The sequence below is a fragment of the Neovison vison genome, chromosome 13 (genome assembly GCF_020171115.1).
Source record: "Neovison vison isolate M4711 chromosome 13, ASM_NN_V1, whole genome shotgun sequence".
NCBI lineage: Eukaryota > Metazoa > Chordata > Mammalia > Carnivora > Mustelidae > Neogale > Neogale vison.
Genome location: NC_058103.1, coordinates 23326790 through 23339355, shown reverse-complemented (window position 1 = coordinate 23339355; position 12566 = coordinate 23326790). Strand labels below are relative to the sequence as shown.

The 12566-nt window shown below is 36.0% G+C and overlaps 1 pseudogene; it reads left to right on the top strand.

The window, feature by feature from the left end:
- The window catches only part of LOC122894475, a 58326-nt pseudogene extending 46216 nt beyond the window's left edge, over nucleotides 1-12110 (top strand).
- Nucleotides 12111-12566: the final 456 nt, after the last annotated feature.

Below are 12566 nucleotides of genomic sequence, written 5' to 3'. Positions count from 1 at the left end.
CAAATATTGTTGCCTTGTTTAGATAATTGCTCAAGCAATGTGGATTATGTTATAATACTCTAACTTTTCTCTCAAACAATGTAATTATCCCATCAGGAAGCTTAAAACAATGCATTATACACAACTTTAGCTATAAATTAATTGCACATGGATTGGTTCATTTGGGGATAATCCAAGTTTTTCTCTTACTAGGGCTTGGCTCTTCTTGCTCCATGTTCTCCTCATATAAACTCATGTCTATAATCTCTTATCTGAAATTTGGAAATCCACCAACTTCCAAAAGCCACAATCAACATAATTTGGAACACATTGGGGTCCTCTACTCTTGGAGCAAACATAGGATTATATTCATTCTTCAATTGAAGCCTTATTATTTATAACTTGAGAGTCCTCTTCATCTCAGCGTCTTGAGTTGATGAATCCATATTCTCTTGGATAATAATAGCTGTCTATTTTTGAACTCACTAGGAGATAGGAATTGTTATCATCCATTTTTCTGGATGAGAAGACAGAGTCTTGAGAAATCCAATAACAGGACCAGAGTAGAACAACTAGAAATCGAGGAAGGCAAAATTTAAACCTGAGCAGCTTGACTCCAGAGGGATCCATTCTCACCAATTATCAAAACTTCACTCCATCCTTCTAACTCTTGAAGGCAACTTAGAGAAAGAATATTATCTCAACTTTTACTCTAGGAAAAGGTTTTTAAGACTATTTTATTGGGGTGCCTGGGTGGCTCAGTGGGTTAGGTCTCTGCCTTCAGCTCAGGTCATGATCTCAGGGTCCTGAGATGCAGCCCCGCTTTGGGCTCTGTGCTCAGTGGGAGGCCTGCTTCCCCCTCTCTTTGCCTGCCTCTGCCTACTTATGATCTCTCTCTCTCAAGTAAATAAATAACATTTTTTAAAAAGACTATTTTATTGACAGTTTCTTAAAATATATCTACCTGATTATGAAAAGATGTTGAGACTATCCTGGGTAAGACCCACTGGGAACATCTCAATGACACACTTAGCAAAGACTTATATGGACAATATTCCATAGGATGTATTTCCCTCCCCTCAGTTATTAACACTCCCTTCTTATTTATTTCTTTACAACGCTGAAGTATTTTCAGACATAAATCTTTCCCATTGGGGACTAACTAACTAAACAATATTTTAATCATGTTTCTTTGGTGATTTCTGTTGGATAAATGTCATACCTGGCATATCAACATCTTTCATGTCAATAGTTATTAACTGACTTTTGCAGGTTGCATCTAATTCATTGAGCTTCATGTAATTATCATGCCGTGTTCTCAAAAGACCACCTTCATTTCTCTCAAGAGCTATTCTTTTAATGAACGCATAGAATGGCTCTTTGATTAAAGGACATACCTAAAACTTCCACATAGAAATATAATTTCAATTGTTCCATTGTTTCATAAATGTCTAAGCAATATAAAAAAGGACCAATTTTTAGTATTTGAACGAACAAAGTTTATGAGAGAAAAATACTGTAGCCTAAACATGAGGCTACTTGACAAATGGGACTCAGAGTTGAAAGCGATTTTGTCATAACTTTACCAGATACTGATTCATAGATATTTATAGACACATACAGAGTCAGAAAAACTTATTAATGCTTACTTTTCTGGATGAATGTAATTTAATCTGGGTGCTAAGGGCCCAACGGGAAAACATAGTGGGATGGATCAACTCTACACTTCAACATCAAAGTGAGTGCTAAGGCCATATTTTTTGGTGACATTTGGGCCTTGAGCAATAATTTGGGTCCACCTGGATCTGATTAGCTCAAAGTAAACTAATGTCAGAATACTCTTTAATGTACCATTTGTCCCCACCCCTAATCACCTGGATCTCCCCGTCTACCCTTAGGGAAAATAGCTGTTCATATTCAGTCAAGTTAAACAGCATTCTACGTTTGTTCCTCTGGGAATTCTGTATAACATTGGCTAACACACTTGCTAGTTATACCATTGTAAGCAAGTCATTTAAACTTTCTATACCTCAATCTCCATGTAGGTAGAATAGGGATAATAGTAATTATTCACAATGGTTGTGCTAGAAATAAATTGAAACACTGCTTAAGATATATTAACCATGTGGTAAACGTTGACTATTTTACTTGTGCTAGAAATAGAAGATTTAATTGTGAGGAAAATAACAACAACAACAAAATGATTCCTGCTTCTAAAGAATAAAATATTTTTACAAGACCTAAAACTATCATGGAGCTAATAAGCCAAAGATGAGTTATGGCCTATGAATGATTGCTAGATCTGAGAAAAGAAAACTTAAAAAGTTGAGGCCAACACTGGAGACTGATCTTATCTCAGAGCATCTGCCATTTCTAGAAGAGATATTTGAGGGGCTGAGAAAATACATACTGTTTTAGACAACCCCGTGGCATTATGTGTATAAAGATTAGAATGTAGGACCCTGGATATGGAGGCTCTGATAAACCTCCCCTATATTGGATTAGAATTCCAAACAATTGCACTTTAAGAGTTAGGATTCCAGAAGATCATACTCTGAGAGTAAGAGTAAACTAACAATAGATAAAATTGCAACAACTGAATACTAACTTTAAAGTTTTTTCAAAAAAAAAATTACTAAAAATTCTTAGCCTTAAAATAATTTTTCTTTGTAAGATTAAAAACAGAGTAACAAAGAAAAGAAGAACAAAAAGTCATGTATCAGAAAAGAAGGTAGGATGCAGCACCTGTGTGGTTCAGTTCCTTAAGCTTCAGACTCTTGGTTTCCACTCAGGTCCTAACCTCAGGATCCTGGCATGGAGCCCTGCATAGGACTCCATACTCAAGGGGAGTCTGCTTGTCTCCCTCTGCTCCTAACTCCCCCACAACTCTCTTTCTAAAATAAATAAATAAATAAATAAATAAATGTAGGAATAATTACCCACATTAGAAAAAGAGATTAAATAGGTATCTTTATTAAGGATATAAAAGGAAAAAAAATAGTTAAGAATTTAGCCAAGAACTGAAATCTTAAAAAAAAAAATAAATCTAGACCTGAAATGTAAGATAAAGAAATGGACGAAATAGAGGGATTATTTTAAGAACGGATATGACCTAGCTAAAGATAAACTTACTGATTGAAAAAAAGTTCATGAGACAATATCTATAATAAAGTGTGAAGACACAAACTTTGGAAAATATAGAGAGCAAGTGAAAGATACAACTGATTCAGAAGGAAAAAAATCTAATATCTAACACATACATAACTGTCCTTGTGTATAATAACTGATATCTTAAATGTACATATCAACATGAATTTGATGCTTTGTTTTTATTGTGGAATGCAAAATCTGAAGAGAATATGATCACTGCTGGGAAAGATAATTTAGGACTTCAAAGGTTTGTCTTTAGGATATGAGATTAGTTCTTAGGTGAATTTTTCATAATTAATTTAGTGCATTTATGTCTCAATCTTCCACTAATAATTTTTAACAGAGTAGCATATATATATAAAATATAGGAATCCATAAGTTAAATATATCTTATGGATTCCTATATTATAAGCTAGATATGACTTATACCCACAAAAGTATGTGCTTTCATTTGTCAGTACAATAGATCAGTAACTGATTCAAGAATTCCTGAAAATTAGTTATATAAAATTAGTTATATAAATGTTGGAGACTGTGACCATCATAGCCTTTTGGGCACATGTTAATTTATTAATATTTATCTCATAAAGCATTGTGCAAAAGTCTTTCTAATTTTTGAGATACAGTGAACATAAAATATAGTATCACAGTTACCTTTGATTTTGAACTCCTATGAATATCAATATAATTTAAGATTTATTTATCTCAATTCCAAATGTATGGTGAAATACATATCAAAAAACTGACTGCATGTTTTCTATGATTTAAAGATAAATTTTTAGACTGGCCTTTGGGATGTTTCATAATAAAGATCTCAGTTTTTAGGACAGAGAAGAATCCCTGGGTCTGTGTGAACAGGGAAGGTAACAGGACTTAACTGTTAGGAAATGCGTCAATACTCGAGTAGGACTCAAGATCTGCACCATTAAACACGTGGCATATGGCAAGGATGTTGGTGGTATTCTGCAACATTCGCAAGAGACATGGTCTTCTCTTGTGGTTGCCTCCTTTATATATTCACTCTATGGTTTTCATTACACCTCACTCATATAGTGTTTCTAATTGGGCAACTAGGCACAGTTTCTAGCTCTTCCAAAAGTAGGCCTTGGCCCTTTCTTCCTCTAACATGACTGAGTGTGTGTGAGTGTGTGCGTGTGAAAATAGTAATTTACCATTACTCGTGCATCTGGAGATTGGCTAATTCAGGTTAGCCTTGGCTGGGCTCAATTTAAGATACAAGCTGAGTCTGGGTCTATTCTAAATGTTTATTCTCTTCCTGTTTTGTTTGTTTAATTCCAATATAGTTATCATACAGTGTAATATTACTTTTGGGTTTACAATATAATGATTCAGTAATTCCGTACATTACAAAATATTCATCAAGGTAAGTGTAGTCTTAATCCCCTAACATGATATATTTTTTTTTACCTTTGTTCTCATTCTTCCCTCCTAAACCACTTTCTTTCTCTTTCTTCTATCAAATACTGATAGAACTTTCCAACTCAATTATTTCGTTTTTCTGTAGCCTTCTTTTATTAATCCTATCTTTTGTAATGTTGTTTTATCCAGATCCTCTGCAACCCATACAATTCATGTGCTTAACTTCACTGTCATCATTTACTCTTTACTAGGGAGAAGCTTATGCTTGCATATATGTATCTGTCCAATCCAGATGGCAAACATCTAAATGGTAGAAACCATATCTTATTTCTTGACTTCATATTTTGTTGACACATAAAAGGTAAACAATATATTCTGATTTACATCCTGATGATAGGAAACAGTAAGAAATGCAAATAAAACTGAGAAGCTTTTTTAGCGTCTTTTGCCATAATATTATAACATAGATTTTTATTTTTTTACTTTAAATTTTTTTAAATTTATGTATTAGAAATTTTAAAATAACTCTGTGTATTAAAATTTCTATGCTCTTCCCAGGTACTATAATGCAAAGTACAGTTTTGATCAATTTATTTGAATTATATTTTATACACATATTATATATTATTATATGTATTACATAAAACATTATATATTGCTTTATATTTCTCTGTGTATATATACATATGTATACATTAAATGCCTACACAGATATATACACATACATATAATCGCATATAAAACCCTATAAATTATACAGATATAATTTTAAAATAATTCAATTAGTAAGTCAAAACCAGTGAGATAGAAACTTTGAATGCCAGGATTTCATTTAGTATAATATTTTCTGTTTCATACAGTTTGCCCTTTATTAGATATTTGTTGGAAAGAAATGGAATATAATATTCAAAGAATGTCCAAGGGTCCATTTTCCTAGATTACCTTTAATTCAGCTTCTATCATTCTCCAAAATCTTGTGTAATATTTAGAACTGGTACTCTATCGAATAATTAGATTCATCCTATCAATACAATAGGTGGGAGTATCAGAAATAATATAATCACAGAGGGAAACACAATTTTATACTTAAACCTGAATTTAAGAACCATGATGTTCTACAGTTAAACTAAAACACCAGAAGCCTAGAGCATTTTCATTAATCATGTTTTACTTTATTTTATTTCTGCCCAGGCTATTATACTAGTTCTCAAAAAGAAGCACTCTATTTTGGTTTTGTTTTTGTCTTCAAATTTCCTTGGGTATCAAAGATACAATAAAATGCATTCAAATTGTTCATAAAGTGAGATGAATTCAACACAACACAGTGCTTTATTATTTTGCATTCTCAAAACAATTTAATGTTCTGTAAAGATTTAAAATAGCATTGTTATCTATCTGAAACTAATTAACTGTAGTTGTTTTTAAAATTTTTCTTCTTCACCTGCAAGTTTCTTTATTTGCTACCCTAATGCGAGATCCAAGATAACACAAGCCTATGATTCTCTTCTTAGTTCTTTCTAAATAAGACAATTCCTCTGAACTTCATTTCTTGTGTGTTCATGGCTTACAATATTAATAACTCTTTTATTATTTTTTTTCTTGCAAAAGTTAGCTTCTCTTAATTTAGTGCTTGATAAGAGTCTGACAGGCACTGTGCTAAGCTTTTTTACTTATATTTCTTCATTCATTCTTAACATTCTCATCCTCAACTTATTGATGAAGGAGATAGAGTAAAGAGGACAAGTTGTCCAAAGACATCAAGCCAAAAGGGCCTAATTGAAATTCAAGTGTAGATACATCTTACTTGAAAGCCCAGGTCAGGTTCTTAGTCACTATACTTCTACTCCACATTATGTGTTTTATTAAAGATAAATCCTGGAAGCAACAGCAGAGAGCTGAGCCTCTCAAAATATACAGGTATGTCATTGAGGATGGGAGCTATTCTTTCATGGAAAAAGCAGAACTGCTTACTCAGAATTAGTGGAAAGCCTCATATTGAGGTATTGAGACAAATCCAGTGGATGGGAATATACAAAAGATATTTCTTCTGTGAAAATTGTATTGATATGTTAATATTGACAAGATAGCAAAGTAAATTCTCTCTCAACTTTATTGAGTCACACTGGGCAAATAATGGTAGGCAAAGATCAAAACAAAACGATGAAAGGGGAAAATGAAATTTAAAAATCAAAAACTTTCCTTTTTTTGGCAGAGCCTGATTTTCACTTTTTTTTTTTTTTCTGGAGGAAAACTGGACATCACATTGCACTGTGGCCCCAAAGAGTTTATAAGGGGAAATGCCTGTAATATTAACTCAAACATTTCAACTAATAGGCTAAAAGAGGGGCGGGAATTTGTGGAGAGAGAAATAAATCCCTCAGTCATAAAGTTATGTGATGCCAATTAAAATGCACTCCCAGGCTGCAAAGCAGCTGCCAAACTGCAGAATGTTTTCAGAAAATAATTCTGGAGAGGGTCTAGGTGTCACAAGGGCTTTTAACATTCATCCTCAGAATATTTCATCCACAAATATAACTCCATGCAAAAGCAAAGAGAGTTTGCCAAGCACAGAATTTCATTTAGCACCCTGGTAGTTCACTTAATTAGAATAAACCCAGACTTCCTTAAGACTCTTTTGTAAGCCTAAACCTCATCACCGCAAACTGACTTTTTAATTATGTGGTTCTTAAGAGCCTTTGGGCATGTAATAGGACAGACTGTAAATATAGCCGTTAACACACACTCACACACACACACACACACACACACACACACACTTTTAGATAGTCTAGCAATGGATACAAATGATGTTCATATTACTCTTCTGTAATATGAATTCAGGAAAGGCAAATATTAACCTTTACAAGCTCAATTTCTTATCTGCAAAATAAATGATAATAGTTGTTGCTTCACAGCTACTATTTTGTTTTCAAAATTAGATAATTTTTACAAAGTGTGTAGCATAGCACTCGTGTGATTAAATTTAAGCAAACAAAATTTAAATTAGCATTAGAGAAAAGAATGACAAAAGGAAGTCAAAAGTCCTGAATTAGAGTCCTTTCATGGTCATTAGCTAGATGCATGAATTTAGAAAAATCTCATTGTAATAGTAGCCCTCAGTGTCCTTATATGTCCACTAGAATACATTCAGGATGTGAGTCCTTAATTTTATTACAATCTAGCTTGACTGAATCTCTTAAGAATTCTGAGCAGCTAATATAACTAAAGTTAAGTTATATAAACCTTTCCATTAGACTGTCCTCTTAAATTTGTATTTGAGAGAGTTTATATGTAATAAGAACCTTTTATTAATTTACTTGTGAAAAGATGTCAAAATGAGTAAATTATAATCTTATAATAAATTACTCTCAAGGCTAGCTTTACTCATTTGTTCAGTCCTTGTTTTCAAAAGAAAATACAGAACTGCAATAACTGTAAACAACCATCCCAGTAAAAGCAACTGAGATCAAGACAGATCATAGGGAGAGGAGTAGGAAGATACCATTTGAATTTAATCAACGACGAGGAATGATGACAAGGAATTCACAGAGGACGACTTTAAAGTAAAAGCAGAAAACCTGGGCACTTCACACCAAAGTCAAGTTGTACCATGAAGGCTGGTAATAAAACCTAGGACATCTGATGTTTTTCCTACCCATCTGCACTAGGTAAGGAAGCAGAATATTCTGTCCCAGGTAGCTTCAGGTGAGAAATCCAGTAAGAAATAACCACATTGCACAGTTCTCAATTTTGTAAAGACATATTTTAAATAAATCTCCAGGAAAAAAGAAAACAAGAAAGAAACAAAGCTTTGCAGAGAAAGAAGGCAGTCTTGTAAATTGGTAACCCAGAAGGTGACTCATATGCTCATATGCTCATATGCTCATGGGTCAAACATAAAACAAGGAGGAACTGACTCATTATAACTGAATGAGAGCAAAATCAAGCTTTGCATTAAAAACTGTGAACTGCAACTATTGTGTTGCACCTTTCATGTGGAATTGCTCAACTTACATTTTCACCATGGAAATATGGGGTATTGAAAAAAAAAACAAAACAGGACTTGAAAGGTTTTATACCTCATGGTTGTGTTACAAAAACACCAAAGCCTATGTTTGGCAGGCCTCCAAGGGATTTAAAAATTTCCCTAATTCACCCATAAGTAGGAAAGTTTTTCATATGAACAACTATGGTAGCTTCAGATCTCACTATACATCACTATAAGTCTATTTGTAGTTTATCTTGTGTGTGTGTGTGTGTGTGTGTGTGTGTTTAGGAAAAGGAAGTGGTTTTATATATATATATATACATATATGTGTGTATATATATAATATATAACTTAGAAGTGTGTGTGTATGTGTGTGTGTGTGTGTGTATAGTGCTTAGGAGAACAGGAAAACCAAATCCCTAACCAAGTTGTTTTCCCTTTTTCTCCTTCATTTGGGAGGAGCCAATTGTAGAGATTGCAAATGACACCATCAGTCATTGAAATTGATGGAGCTGCTAAGATAACATTTTTCACCCCAGTGTAAACACTGATGGATCCTTCGAGGGATGCCTTACATTGCAAGTCTGGGATTTAGTTTATGGGTCTGACAAGTGTGACCTTTAAAATAACGTATTTGCTATAAAAGAGGAAAGAAAACTCTTTATAAGTAAAATATATTGGCTACAAAATCACTTTCCAGCAAGTAGTCTGATTACAATCAAAATAACACACCAAAATGAAACAGTTTACCTGTGATCAATTTAATGTGGTTGTAAAATGCTAATTATGAGAGAAAACACATTCAAAGTTTGTGGTACCGTCTATAAAATTTGCAGAGAATCTAACATTCAGTGATGTGTAGCACATATGGGTAAGCAGATGGCCGAAGTATTATTTTTAAAAACAGGACTTTTGCTGACAAAATACAGAATTGGAATGGTGTGATTGGAAAGCTAAGAGGATGTTATTTATGAGGCAGTAAGCTCATGCTCAGTAATTGGATTCTTGCTAAATGGCAGATAAAAAGGACTTGGGGGGAAAAAAATGAGTGTTTGCCACTATAGAAATGAATGAGAAATTCTTCTGACAATATCCTATCTGTAATTTTTATCCCAGTCCAACACCTTTCACTTCTTTGCCTTTGGGTGAGCTATAAGAGAGGGCTACCTTACCACTCTGGGCTTGGTTTATGCAAAATGTTACCTTTCTTTTTGGTAAAATTCTGGGGGTGTGGGAGTTGGGGGGGTGGCATGTAAAGAAATGATGCTGAATGTGCCCAAGTACAAATTAGATATAAAATATATTCTAAATCTCCATACAAAAAAAGAATATATAGCAAAGCCTAAATTGGCCACTTAAAATAACTTGGTCAAAGGGTTCAAGCCTTCAGTTTATACCACTGAGAGTACATTGTAAATGTTCTCAGCACACATGAGGTGGCTGTGTGAAGTGATGGATACGTTAAGTAGTTTGATTGTGGTAATTATTTCACAACATATGCATATATCAAACAGCACAATGGCAACCTTAAATTAATACAATGTTACCCCAATAAAACTGGAACAAAATAACTTCCTGATTCCAAGGCCTCTTCTTTGAACTATTTTAATATCTTGTTTATAATCCTAATACTCATCGTATGTGAATGAAATTTGGGGGGAACCCATATGCCTTCTTGGATTTACTATTGCCTTGCTGGAAACAGGAATTATCTCTTGTACATTTTTTTATTCTCCTAACCAAGCATTAGGCTTGGCATGTAATAACTGCTCAGTAAAATGTTACTGAATAACTTAATGAAGCCCTATTATCCCTATTATTCCATTAATAACTTTCAAACAAATTTGGGGAATATGAAAGTTTAATGTATCTTTAAAAAATGACCATTTTTAATAAAAGACATTTTAATAATTCTATGATAAGAATTAGCTTATATCTCAAATTCCCTGCCTAAAGGTGAATTATGCCTGTATTAGCATGTATAAACTACATTTTCAAGACATCTGTACAAAATTCACACAGTAATCGTTCCAAATATTAATGATCAACTACATTTCCTCGTATTTTATTTTGAAATATTTCAATTCAGTTTTATGTGTTGTTATATATCATAGGTATCTCTTGTTATATATAAAATACATCTTCAAATGTACATTTTCACAGCTGAAACTTGACTAATAGGAAAAAGTATGTAAATAGAATGTCATATGTAATTGCGTTTTTGAAATCACGTTTTGGTAAGCTCTCCCCACCCTTCCGAAAGCTATTGCAGCAGACCTTCTCTTTGCCCTGGGCATCACAGACACGGAGGTGTGACCAGTTCTACACCCCGCTGCACACCATATGACCGACCCATGAAAGCCTGGCTCTTTTCCAAGGCCAGGCCACCACAGAGTAGGCTGGGGCCAGGAGGAGAGCAGTCCCAGCCAGGCCTTGGCACAGGCTAGGTTAACCAGTAAGGACTCTAGAGCTATAATGAACTCAATTCTGCTCCCCCTCCCTGTTGGTGGTTGATGGCTAAGCCCCAGACAACAGGGGAAGAGGGAGCCCCCAGCAGAGCTGCAGCACCAGCCTCTGCTGGCACCAATGGTTAGAAGAAAGTCTGTGTCTGCCAGAGACAGGTCTGGTCCCAGCACGGGAGAGCCCTGCTTAACCCAGATGGGCCGCACACCATGTGATGTGTGATGGCAAGGTGAGCATCACTGCATCGTGTATGCACACTCAGCACTGACGAGAGGTGCAGGTTGAGGAGCTGGTACAGCTGGTGGACACCATACCTCACACGCAGATGGACTCTGCACTCAGCTCATGAAGACAAAGTTCATGGAGGGCACAGTGATGGCCCTGGAGGAGTTCTTCCACTGCAGCTGGATACTGACCAACCACCTGAAGCTGCTGAAGACCACTGGAAAGGGGGATTGGAGACCGATGCTGGGCGGTTATCAAGGGAACAAGGTCGCTGTTCAGTGAGTGAAAAATGATGCCCAGGTCTTCCTGCCTGAATCCTCAGTCATGACACAGTTCAGCCACTGCAAGCCGGCCCAGCTTCCTAGTGTGATCCTGGAGGAGAAAGGCAGAACTACATCATCACTGAGCGCAGGACCAAAGGAGCCTGGTGGATGACCTACCTCACAGACTGTCTCTTCAAGTTCTCACTAGAAGTCTGAAAGGCCATGAAATACCTGGAGGACAAGTACTTTGTGCACTGGGACCGGGCTTCTGCAACGTGCTAGCATCCAAGGACAATGTGGCCAAGGTCAGTGATTTCCTTCTCACCAAAAAGGCCACTAGTCCACAGGACACAGGCAAGCTTCAGGTCAAGTGAACAGTCCCCAAGCCCCTGAAAGAGAAGAAATTCTCCACCAAGTCTGAAGTGTAGAGTTTTGGAATCTTTCTCTGGGAAATCTACTCCTTTGAGAGAGCATCTTGTCCAAGGATTCCCTGGAGGAACTCATCCCTCAGGGGAAGGGTTACAAGATGGATATCCCAGGGCTGCCCACCTATAGTGTACAGGATCAATTAGAACTGCAAGCACCTGAACTCTGCCCCAAGGCCCTCCTTCCTGCATCTACATGAGAAGCTCCACATCAAAACTCACAAGCTATACCTGTGATAGCTGACTTCCAACCAGCTGACTTCCATGGGTCTGTGGGGACTGAACCTGGAGAGTTTGTGGGCGTGGTGTCTCCACTCACTGGATCCAAATCTGAACTGAGCCTGGAGGGACAATGGGTCTCTTTCCTCTGTTTCAACCTGTGCACCCTCTGTCCCCCAACCCAGATCCCACCTCAGTCTGGCACCTTCTTTCATGGACCAGATTATGGGGCTTGAGCCTACTCTAAGGGAGGAGACAGATACCCACTACCATGGTCAGTCTTCCTCTAGCCTCCCATCTTGCCTAGATGGGACTTCAGCTATTAGCTTAATTATCTAAAGTCCAGTGTCCTTACATGCAAAAAAGGCAATCAATAATACCTACCTCATAATACCTACAGTCTTAGCACTGTGTGAGTCAATAGGTTCTACTCTTTGACTAGTCAGTGCCTAGCCCAAAGTGACTTCACCCAAT